Below are 12,325 nucleotides of genomic sequence, written 5' to 3'. Positions count from 1 at the left end.
TGTGGATGAGTTGGTGTCTTTTTAAGTCTGCAGCCTGGGTAAAATCCTTCCCACACTCATCACAGCTGTAGGTTTTCTCTCCCTTCCTTCTGTGAGGTTTGTCGGCCTCCTGAGAGCGCTGACTTCTTGCTCCATGTTGGTCCTGCAGTGACAGAGATGCAAACAGAGGCAGTGAGAGAAATGCAAACAAACTGAAACTCCCTCCGTCAGTGGAATCAAACATGTCAACAAACACATTGTTGGTGTGTTACCACCACCTTCTGGTGATAGTATCACATTACAATGAGAGGTGTAATTAAAATGACATTAGGAAATATTGATCAGCGGAGAAAATCTTTTATTTCATAAACAATAGTGAGTACAATTAGGGCTGGGCGATATGGCCTAAAATCCATATCGCAATATAATTTGAAGCACGTGCGGTAATGATATATATCATGATATATTCTTCTCTCTCTTCCGGCGCCCCCCGTGTGCGGCAGCCTATTACAGCAGCTCTGCTCATTCTGAGTTTCTTTCTTTCTTATTTTTTTCTTCTCGTAATTTTTTATAACTAACGTATTAGTAATTAGACTCTGCAACCATGTTCTACCGTTTTGTGCTAGTTCTGGTCGTTTTTCTTAGTTTTTTTCTACTTTTTTTACCCGTGTCTGGGGACCCAGAGCAGAGATCCTTTGTTTACAGTAAGGATCAGCTGTTAGCGTTGCATCCCGCAGCGGTACTGCCAGCGGACAGACCCGACATTCCCAGCGAGCTGAGGAGGAAAAGACAGGGGTGTCGTGCTGGGAAGGAGCGCCGTCGCCCGAGAAGGAGACGTTATCGACCATCTCTTCCTTCTGTAGTTATTGGAAACGTAAGATCTTTGCCCAATAAGATGGATGAGCTCATGTCGCTAACCTGGTCACAGAGGGAGTACCGGCATTGTAGCATCGTGATGCTAACGGAGTCGTGGCTAACACCGCTAACTCCGGACACGAGCGTGACACTACCGGGATTTCAGATGCTGCGAGCGGACAGGACGACAGAGAGAGGTAAGAGGAAAGGAGGGGGACTGTGCAGTGTTTCTCCAACAACAAACCTTGGATTACCCCAGAAATTAAAGCTGTCCTCAAGCAGAAGAGGAGGGCCTTCAAATCCAAAGACAAAGAGGAGTTGAAAAGGGTGCAGAGAGAGTTGAGGGGACTGATAAGGAATGGAATGGGATGGGATTCATAACTTTTGCAATGTCCACTTCCTGCTGTGACAAAACAAATTTCCCACGTGTGGGACTAATAAAGGTTATCTTATCTTATCTTCTGTATAACATATTTTCCCCACTATAAGGCACACTTAAAATCCTTTAATTTTCTCAAAAATCGAGAGTGTGCCTTATGTATAAATTCTGGTTGTGCTTACTGACCTCGAACCGATTTTGGCGTGCAGAAATCTGTTAAAAAAAATGTTTTGATTTCAGAGCATTATGGCTGCCATAGTGAGGAGCTTCATGGAGTAATCTGGGTCCAAAACTCCGTCCACTTCAGGGCCCAAAGTCAAACGAACACTGAGAGTTAAAAACAGTCTAAATTCTTCCATCTTTAATAAAATCATCAGTGTTGCTGCTTTACCAAGTGTAACAATTAAGTTTAACATCCAGGCAAACAGAAAACAGAAGTTATTAAATTTAACGGAATTAGAAGTTAACAGGAAGTTAGCTCGCTAGTTTCCACCTAAACATGGCATACCATGTTCTGACTGAGAGATTTTTAAAACTAATTCAAACGTACAGCTCTCCTATTGCTTCCAACATAAACGAAGACAGAAAACTAAACAGCAGTGACGTTTGTAGGGTTACTGAAGTTGGACTACCTGGTATATAATGTTGTGCTAGTTGATTGCTAGCGACACAGCTATGTTAGCATAACATTAGCACAGTGAAGCTGGAGGATGAACGCCAACTTTTTTTCCACTCGATAAAAGTTAAGGTGAGGGATTCTGGTGGTTTGGGACAAATGCAATCGCATAGCAGGATGCTGTACACGGGCCAAACTTCAGTCAGGAGAACAACTGAGATTATTCATCCACAATACAAGGTTAGATATTAATATACTGCAACAATATGAGAATAGAATAGCTGCGAGAGAATTCAACATTAATGGATAAATGTTACAGAAGTAGAGGAAGCGCAGTTTTTGGCTTTCCCCACATTTCAAAAGTGCTTCATCTCTTTGCTATGACTGTCGCCCGGCATAATTTGCAGATGATAATCGTTGTAGCCGCTGTGATGCTTTGGACCAAAACAGGCGCCGCTTGATGACATCATCAACATGCGCTATTGCGATAGAGCGATATAGTTAAAATCTGTATTGTTGGCCAAATTTATATCGTTTCTATCGTATATCGTTTATATCGCCCACACCTAAGTAAAACTGATGATCTTGTTGTTTCAATGCATGTAGATAAAATATGATCTTTGTATTTTCTTGTGACTTCTGTGGTTTCTGATTTTGAATGTAGATTCTGTATATATGGAGGAGCCCAGGATGGAAATGATAAAGCTGCTGTTAACGGGTTTTTAAAAACCAACCAGCTGTGCACACAGTTTCAATAACAGTGTAACTGTGATGTTTTTCTCACCTTTTGTGTTGAAGTCATTGTTTCCTCTGTAGTGGCTGAGCTGAGTCCAAATGGCTGAAATTGTGATTCTGCTGCTCCAACACTTTTCTGCTCCTGTTCCTCAGCAAAAAAATAAATAAATACAATTAAATATATATATAAATTCCTCTTTATGCATTGTCAGTCATCCAGGTAAGTAAATCTCCAGAGGTTGATTCTATGCATCTGGACGTAGGGTTTTCAGTGGGAGATACATTTTGTCACTCATGCAAGTGACTTCTTCAGTCTCAGCTGACTGCTCTTATAAAGAGTACATTTGGATAATGACTGAAACTAGCACCACTGAAGGAACAATATACTGTGAGGTCAGTTCCTTGATAATTAATATGCAGATTTTAATGACCAATGGCCATGAGTACCATTCACTGAGAATTGAGGAATGGCTGAATGTTAACTCAGACACACGTCCACCTCACAATGTGGCTTAAACACAGTCAGTTGTGCTGTGACTTATAGCAGCATTGTAACTGAGCAATAAATCCAGAAGTACTTCAGTTGAGATCCAGGTGTGTCTGCTTTTTTGGTATTGTTAAACAAACAAGTTGTGATCGGGATTAGCAAGAAATTTATCATCACTGTAAGACATCTAAACAGGGAGACTGAACAGACAAGTACCGTAATTGTCGGGCTATAAGCCGCTACTTTTTGCACAAGCTTTGAACCCTGCGGCTTTTAGTCAGGTGCGACTTTTCTAAGGATTGTCCGGGATTTTTGTGATATCGTAAGAGGATTTGTTTTGTTTGTTCCGCTGTTGTACGGCACTACGTTGCCTGGCGGAAGGGCATGTGATCAGACACACAGTATCGGGGTTCAAGAGTGGTATGTTGGTCACATGTCCGTCCGCCAGGCAACGTAGTGCCGTACGAAGTAGCGCGAAAAACAAACTTCAAAGTAGCGCTACGTGTTCAGTGGGAGGTGTGGATGACGAGCGGCGATAAACTTGCGAAATGCAAGTTATGCCCAACTCCACCAGTGGATTCTGACAGCGTGGAAAAGTGTGAAAACATCCACGATCACAAACGGATTTCGAAGGGCTGGACATCTGCATGATGGAGAGGAGGACACCGCCACGGCCCTTCTGAGGGTGTTCGACTCTGACACTGACAACGAGGATTTTTTTGGTTTTGAAAGTGACAACGAAGGAGAGAAGCGGAGAGTGGATGACGAAGCCATCCTGAGCCTGTTCATTTCCAACACTGAAGAAGAGGACTTTGGTGGTTTTAGTGCGCAGGAAGAAGAGAAAGATGGTGGTGAATGACTGACTTTTCTACTGGTTAAAGCCGTGTCACTGCACCTGAGCCTAAAAGGTAGGCGGAATCTATTTTTCTGGTGTGCTGTAGGTTATTGTTATGTACTACATTTGTTACTCATTTATGAAGCACAGTACATGTTTCGTACTTGTAATTACCAGTACTTGTACATATACCTAAAAAGTTATGCAAATATGTACCCGTAACTTGTTTTTCAAAATATTAATAAAAGGGATGTTTCTCCAAACAGCTATCTCTTTCCTGACAATTCCCTTGCATATTCCCCGTGCATATTCTCTTACATATGATAAGTCAACATTGAAACACCTGCGGCTTTTAGTCAGGTGCGGCTAATGTATGCACAAAGCAGGATTTTCCCCTGATTTTAGCTTGTGCTGCTAATATTCAGGTGCGCTTTGTAGTCCAGAAAATACGGTATTTAATACGGTTTCCCCCCGGCTCTGCTAGGCCATATGGGAGGTAACAAATGAGCCCAGAGACAGGGTCAGCTTTAAAAAAAAAATAAAAAAATCACAAGGTTTATTACTCCGACTGAAAACCTTTAGTGAAACGACTCACAAGAACAACAATCATCACAAAGGCGGCAACTCAAAAACAGGGGCTCAAAAGGCAGAGGCAGGAAGGACAGCCTACACAGTCTGTTCACATCAAAGAGTCCCCCACGAGTGAAAAATCCTCAGCCTTTTGGATTCCCAGGTAAACGCAGGCAGTCTCATCACTGGTCCTGATGGAAATCTCACAGTCTAACTCTCGTGCTAGTTTCAGTCATTATTCAAATATACTGTTTATAAGAATTGAATGATTCTTATAAACAATACAAGAAAATAAAATACAGATGGAAGAAAATAAAATACAGATGCATCTGTAGATCATCCTATGAAGTCCTATTCTAAAGGCTGATTTCCCTCCCCCAGGCTTGTACCTGTGGCTTCCTGTCCTGGGGGTTGGTTGTTCTCCTGCCCTGCACCCCATCCTTTAGTTCATATTCCAAAACTACTTTTCTTTATGTATTCTTACCCTCTAGCAACCACCATTTCATAATGTTGCAACAGTGATTCCTGAGATTAGGGACAAAACAGGTTTTAATTTTCTAAAATATATTTTTTGATTTCTCAAAAACACATTTATACAGTGGCTTGCAAAAGTATCCGGCCCCCTTGAACTTTCCCACATTTTGTCACATTACAGCCACAAACATGAATCAATTTAATTGGAATTCCACGTGAAAGACCAATACAAAGTGGTGTACACGTGAGAAGTGGAACGAAAATCATACATGATTTCAAACATTTTTTACAAATAAATAACTGCAAAGTGGGGTGTGCGTAATTATTCAGCCCCCTGAATCAATACTTTGTAGAACCACCTTTTGCTGCAATTACAGCTGCCAGTCTTTTAGGGTATGTCTCTACCAGCTTTGCACATCTACAGACTGAAATCCTTGCCCATTCTTCTTTGCAAAACAGCTCCAGCTCAGTCAGATTAGATGGACAGCGTTTGTGAACAGCAGTTTTCAGATCTTACCACAGATTCTCGATTGGATTTAGATCTGGACTTTGACTGGGCCATTCTAACACATGGATATGTTTTGTTTTAAACCATTCCATTGTTGCCCTGGCTTTATGTTTAGGGTCGTTGTCCTGCTGGAAGGTGAACCTCCGCCCCAGTCTCAAGTCTTTTGCAGACACCAAGAGGTTTTCTTCCAAGATTGCCCTGTATTTGGCTCCATTCATCTTCCCATCAACTCTGACCAGCTTCCCTGTCCCTGCTGAAGAGAAGCACCCCCAGAGCATGATGCTGCCACCACCATATTTGACAGTGGGGATGGTGTGTTCACAGTGATGTGCAGTGTTAGTTTTCTGCCACACATAGCGTTTTGCATTTTGGCCAAAAAGTTCCATTTTGGTCTCATCTGACCAGAGCACCTTCTTCCACATGTTTGCTGTGTCCCCCACATGGCTTGTGGCAAACTGCAAACGGGACTTCTTATGGTTTTCTGTTAACAATGGCTTTCTTCTTGCCACTCTTCCATAAAGGCCAACTTTGTGCAGTGCACGACTAATAGTTGTCCTATGGACAGATTCCCCCACCTGAGCTGTAGATCTCTGCAGCTCGTCCAGAGTCACCATGGGCCTCTTGGCTGCATTTCTGATCAGCGCTCTCCTTGTTCGGCCTGTGAGTTTAGGTGGACGGCCTTGTCTTGGTAGGTTTACAGTTGTGCCATACTCCTTCCATTTCTGAATGATGGCTTGAACAGTGCTCCGTGGGATGTTCAAGGCTTGGGAAATCTTTTTGTAGCCTAAGCCTGCTTTAAATTTCTCAATAACTTTATCCCTGACCTGTCTGGTGTGTTCTTTGGACTTCATGGTGTTGTTGCTCCCAATATTCTCTTAGACAACATCTGAGGCCGTCACAGGGCAGTTGTGGAGCTGTTTTGCAAAGAAGAATTGGCAAGAATTTCAGTCTCTAGATGTGCAAAGCTGGTAGAGACATACCCTAAAAGACTGGCAGCTGTAATTGCAGCAAAAGGTTGTTCTACAAAGTATTGACTCAGAGGGCTGAATAATTACGCACACCCCACTTTGCAGTTATTTATTTGTAAAAAATGTTTGGAATCATGTATGATTTTCGTTCCACTTCTCACGTGTACACCACTTTGTATTGGTCTTTCACGTGGAATTCCAATAAAATTGATTCATGTTTGTGGCTGTAATGTGACAAAATGTGGAAAAGTTCAAGCGGGCCGAATACTTTTGCAAGCCACTGTATATAATTGTTACACAAAGTTTTGGCTGTATCACCATGTTTTGGTACAATCTCCCAGGTGTAACATTTTTTAATAATTTATGTTTTTACTGGAGAAGTCTAAGGTTTTTGTCAACACCGTCAGACACAAAGAAATGCAAAAATATATATTTTAAATTCAGTTGTTTCAGCTATTTTGACTATTGGCAGCTTCTCTATTCTATTGTTTATGCACATATGTTTTCAAAGTAATTATACCACATTTAAAAGTAAGATTGTTTTGGCTTTTTATTATTAGAGTTAAAATCATACATATTTTCAGAAGCTTGTATTTAATCTCTATAAGAAACAATCATATTAAGCAGAATGCAAATTACACATTTACTGAGAAAATTACGTGTTTTTATCGGAAGATCATGAGGGAGGAAAATATATGGTTCTCCAAAAGAGAAAAATAAACCAAAACTCCATATTATGGAGTTGACAAGGTGCTGACGGTGGTGACACAAATCTGACGGTGTTGACACACTAGTAGAAAACAAGATATTATTTCTTTCAAAATGACCATTAAACCTTAACAACCTTTGTAATATCACAAGACACTTCATAACAATTCTGTTTTTGCACATGTCAAGTTCTACATCTTAATAGTTCACCAGCAAGTAGCTGCCTGCTACTCCTCGATTCCTAAAGTACTCTGTGGTTGTGTGTTTAGACCCTGCTGGACATTCTCTCCTTTTGTCTCCTTCTGTGCTTTCTTCCAAAACCTTCCTTTTTTCCCTCTTTCTTTCAGATCACTGATGTTCTTTATTTTTCTCTTTTTCACTCTTTCTCCATCTTTCCCTTTCCTTTATGAGAAACTCTTTCTTCAACTCAGGCTGGCTGTTAATTTTTTCTCTCCTTCTTTTTTGATCCTCCCTGTTCCTTCTCTTTCGTTCCTCTACTGACAGGTTCCCCTTTGCTATTCTAGCCTGAAATGAACCATTTTGTAATTACTAAAGTTTTTCTGAACCTGATGCTTTTTTACAGATTAAGGATGAATATTCACAACACAATTATGCATTAAGCAATAGAAATGCTATCTGGTCTTTAAGTCTGATGTCATTAGCTGTTTCCAGGTCCAAACTCTGCTGCAGATCCCAAAGTCAAAGGAACTCTGCAGCATAACTGAGAGTTACAAACTGTCTAAATTCTTTCGTCTTTAATAAAATGATCAGTGTGGCTACTCTACCAGGTGTAACATCCAGGCATACATGAAAACAGAATATATGAAATTTAACAGAGTTAGAAGTTAGATTGTTTCCACCTGAACATGATATACCAGCTCTGCTACCACTTCCAACATAAATGAAGACAGAAAACTAAACAGCAGTGACTATTGTCAGGTTACTGAAGTTGGGCTAGCTGGTATATAGTGATGTGCTACATGATCGCTAGCGACACAGCTATGTTAGCATAATATAAACACAGTGAAGCTGGAGGATGAATGCTAACTTTTTTCCACTTGATAAAAGTTAACGTGAGGGTTCCCGATGGTTAGGCTGACAGTGATCACTGACTGTTTTTAGGGGCTTGTTTAGATGTAATAGAACAAGATAAAAAGCATTAAAACATTTTAACAGCACAACAGGCTTAATAAACGCAGAGCAGTTTAGGCCCGGAAGCAGGATTCAAACATCATCACTTAAAGACCAGCTCTCGGGGCACAGCTAGCTCAGTAGATGCCACATGATTGGAAGATTGGGCATTCAAATCCAACAAACAGTGGCTATCCTGGATTTGTAGCTGCCCACTGCATCACTGAGTGAATGGGTTAAATGCAGAGGACTAAGCATTTTCCTACAGGATTAATAATGTATACATAAACAATGAGATTCAAGATGAGGCAAATTTGATAATATCTGACACATCTGTAAAGCAGAAATATCAGTAAAATACACAGGAAGTAATATATCTGAAATATTAGTAAAAAGTAACTAAATATAAATGGTGAATAGCACACTTTTGTGGCATTTGTCAACACCATTAGAAAAAGGGTCAACACTGTCAGACAAAAATCCTGATGGTGTTGACGTCTGATGGTGTTGACAAAATACCCTACTTTCTCTCATAACACATGTTTTTCTGACAGAAGCCATCTTGTTTTTCATCATTTGCTTATGGCTTCTACAATCTACCTAAATTGAGCTATTTTTACAAAAAAAAAAATTCGATCTTGGATTACATCAACTTTGGTGTTGACGCACTATGGTTGTGACACAGAGTTTTATCAGAAAGGTATGCAATAAATGAAATAATTAAAAAAAAAATATCACAGCAGTGACCTTATGGCATGTGTATCAAACAGGAAGTGGTAAAGGGGTCCTCAGAGTGTAAGCTACCCACAATAATTCCTGATTTTTTTGTACTTTTAAAAAATCTGATGGTGTTGACAAAAACTCTGGACACGATTTTAATCACTTAAAAAATATGTAAAAATAAATTTTCAATTGCATATTTTGATATTATATAAGGTATTGACTTAAATACTTAGTGATGAGAGCCATGATGTTTAACTTTACATTACTTTTAATGTTTTTTTCTGTATTTTAATATTATCATACCTGCTTCTGGACAATGGATTTTTAAGGTACTGGTAATGTATTGTACCATTTAAAATAAATATATATGTATAAAAAATGCAAAATCATACTTTTGTTGTATAAAAATTGCCTTGGTTTGTCTTTTAGGCAGTTGGGTCAACACTTGTATGCATATTTTTAACCACAAAATTGGGTTTTATCTGCCGGTGTTCCAGATCTACTGGCGTTCAGATTAACTGGCGTTGGTCGAACAGATGTGTGGCAGTCTTGTGTTTCAGAAGCTGCTACCGACAAACCAGCAAAAAAACCCGCCAAATGTGTCATCTGTGACACTTGTGAGGTCAGTGGCGGTCCTAGCCTGTTTGGCGCCCTGGGCGAACACCCCCTCTGACGCCCCCCCCCCACGCACACACACACACACACACACACACACACACACACGAAGAGAGAGAGAGTATGCATTGTATGCAAACGGCTACTAAACAGACATCATAATTCGTCATACATTGAGAACAGGACAAATCAACAATTGACACTGACTAATTAATATTATATTATTGTATATATTGTTTGGAGTTTAGTCTGTTACTGTTACTATTTTTACCATTTCTTCTTGGAGGAACTGTAACCCACATAATTTCCTTAGGGATTAAGAAAGTATTCTGATTCTTAATGTTTTAGGATACATGACCTGCCATTATCCAATGACACATCTGCTTACCTGTATCTTTTGCTCGTTTCTCCTTGTAGGAGCCATAATTAAATGTATTGAATTTTAATGATCACTGGGTTTTCATTTGTTTGGTTGCTATGGTGATGTGTAACGGGAGTCACGTGGGCGGTAGCGGTGACATTAAGAGGGCGTTGTCAGTCTGTCATTCACTGGTTTGATTTTGACAGAGAGCAGGGCTGGGTAGCCGTAGTTTTTGTTGACCGCAGCACAGCGAGTTTCCCCTTGTTGCATTAGAGCCTGTGATGTTTTAAGAGTTTGAATCGCGAGCCGATCACATTGCTCTGTAAACTTTTCAAGCACTTTAACCCTGGAGAACCCATGGGGTCAGAGCCGACCCCATGGGTTTTCTAGGGAAACATTTGACCCCATGGGTTCTCCAGGGTTTTAATAAACAAGCAAGCAATTCCACCTCTCGCATTATTGCGTAAAGTTGACAGCGCGTCAGGCAAATAGGCAGGCTCAGTCCCCGGCCTCTAGCGACTGTGGAAGTCGCTACACTCCTCTTCTTTTCTCTTTTTTTTAAACTTTAAAAACGGGTTGTGTGTGAGACTTTAAATCAACAAAATATAAAATATACATTTTAAATTGTTATTGATCCCTTTACCCCGAGTCCTAAAGTGTATATTTATTTTCTTACTCTTCTTATATTTATTGTTTGTTTATTTGTTTGTTTGTTTGTTTACTTGCACTGCTGTAACTGGAGCCTCGTCGTCTCGTCTCTCTATATACTGTACTGTATGTAGCGGAGATGACAAAGTTTACTTTGACTTCAGCAGCGAGCAGGCGCACCGAGGGCTCTCGCGTACGAGCAATTTTTTTTTTTTTGCCGATGCCCGTGATGCAGCCCCCAACACGATGCCGCCCGGGCAACCGCCCGTGTCGCCCGTATCTAAAACCGCTACTGTGTGAGGTTATCTCAAACACACTCCGTCAGTCGTGTCACAAGTTGATCTGGCTGTAGGCTGTGGCACTTGGCCAGAGGTGGCGCTGGTTGACTCGAGTCCATGTTAGTGCACACAAAGTAAACTGCACGCTTTAGTTGTGAAGCAAAAACGCTGAAATCGGAGAAATAAAACGTGCGAGGGTAACGATAACGAAGGCAGGAGTCTCCCGATCGTTTACTCTTGCTGTCATGTGAACAACACCGGCGTGGTATTAATTGTTTGCTGTTTTCGCGATCGCGTTGCGCATGAGGATATCACCAGGTAAACTCGCGACATTTTTAAACATTTTGTTGTTCAACAGCATCAAGACTGACGGAGTGTGTTTGAGATAAACTAACAAGTGTCACAGATGACACATTTGGCGTTTTTTTGCTGGTTTGTCGGTAGCAGCTCCTGAAACGCAAGACTGCCACACATCTGTTCGACCAACGCCAGTTGATCTAAACGCCAGTTGATCTGGAACACCAGTCTCAGTCAAAATGCCCGGGTCGATTTTTTGTCCCAGTCCAGCCCTGGATGCATCTGGAGATCGTCCTATGAAGTCCTATTCTAAAGGCTGATTTCCCTCCCTCAGGCTTGTACCTGTGGCTTCCTGTCCTGGGGGTGGGGGTTGGTTGTTCTCCTGCCCTGCACTCCATCCTTTTGTTCATATTCAAAGACTATTTTTCTTTATGTATTCTTACCCTCTAGCAACCGCCATATTATAATGTTGCAAGCAATCACAAACTCTACAGTCTCTCTAACTCCAATGTATACCAAACAATCTATTATTTCTCAACAGACATAACTCAACATAAACTAAATCCACATTAAAGTTCGGTGCTTACCTTTAGATGAGCCCACAAACCGAGAGAAACTCCGTGATTAAGCTGGAAGTTTTTTCCAAACACAGAAGACAGATCAGGGAGCAGAGACCCACGTGGTTCACGCTGATCTCAGCTACGATCCAGGAGACAAGGGTGTGCAGATCGATGCAGATATCGATCCAAACGTTGGTAGTTGTATATGATCCTGTAAGTTTACCACTTTACTCCCGTTTCAGCTCGACACCTCTCCTGCATACACTTTGCTCCGCCTCCTCTTCCGGGCTCTGCAGTGATTTGTTGCTGTGCAGTCACATGACTCAGTTGCGCAACGTCAAAACGTGGTGTGTTATTTCAAAATTAGCAAAATTAGGGCCCTTTCTCGCAAGAACGTACTCGCGTTCTTGCCGAGACCGCACGGGAGTACGGACTTGCCGAGAACGCGAGCACGGACACCCGATTGATGATGTCACAGGTCCGGAGTTTTTACTGCCGTCCCCTCTTAATTTAACTGAGTAATATGTTATGAAGCTTAACTTTAATCACAGCCAAACTGATTTACTCGGGAACAAATAAAACACTGACATAAACCAAA

At 41.1% G+C, this 12,325-nt stretch overlaps 1 protein-coding gene and 1 long non-coding RNA gene across 2 annotated transcripts in view; both read right to left on the bottom strand.

The window, feature by feature from the left end:
- The window catches only part of LOC102078817 (zinc finger protein 665), a 1,047,781-nt gene that overhangs the window by 241,271 nt on the left and 794,185 nt on the right, over positions 1-12,325 (bottom strand). The window lies entirely within an intron of this gene.
- LOC109200622 (uncharacterized) lies at positions 94-11,795 on the bottom strand. Its single transcript, XR_002060784.2, has 3 exons — positions 11,755-11,795; positions 2,614-2,706; positions 94-142 (listed from the first exon to the last, which is right to left on the bottom strand). It is a non-coding gene; the product is annotated as an uncharacterized LOC109200622 (long non-coding RNA).

Source organism: Oreochromis niloticus, linkage group LG3 (genome assembly GCF_001858045.2).
Source record: "Oreochromis niloticus isolate F11D_XX linkage group LG3, O_niloticus_UMD_NMBU, whole genome shotgun sequence".
Classification (NCBI taxonomy): Eukaryota; Metazoa; Chordata; class Actinopteri; order Cichliformes; family Cichlidae; genus Oreochromis; species Oreochromis niloticus.
Note: the sequence above shows the minus strand (reverse complement) of the source record. Positions and strands in the feature narration are given on the sequence as shown.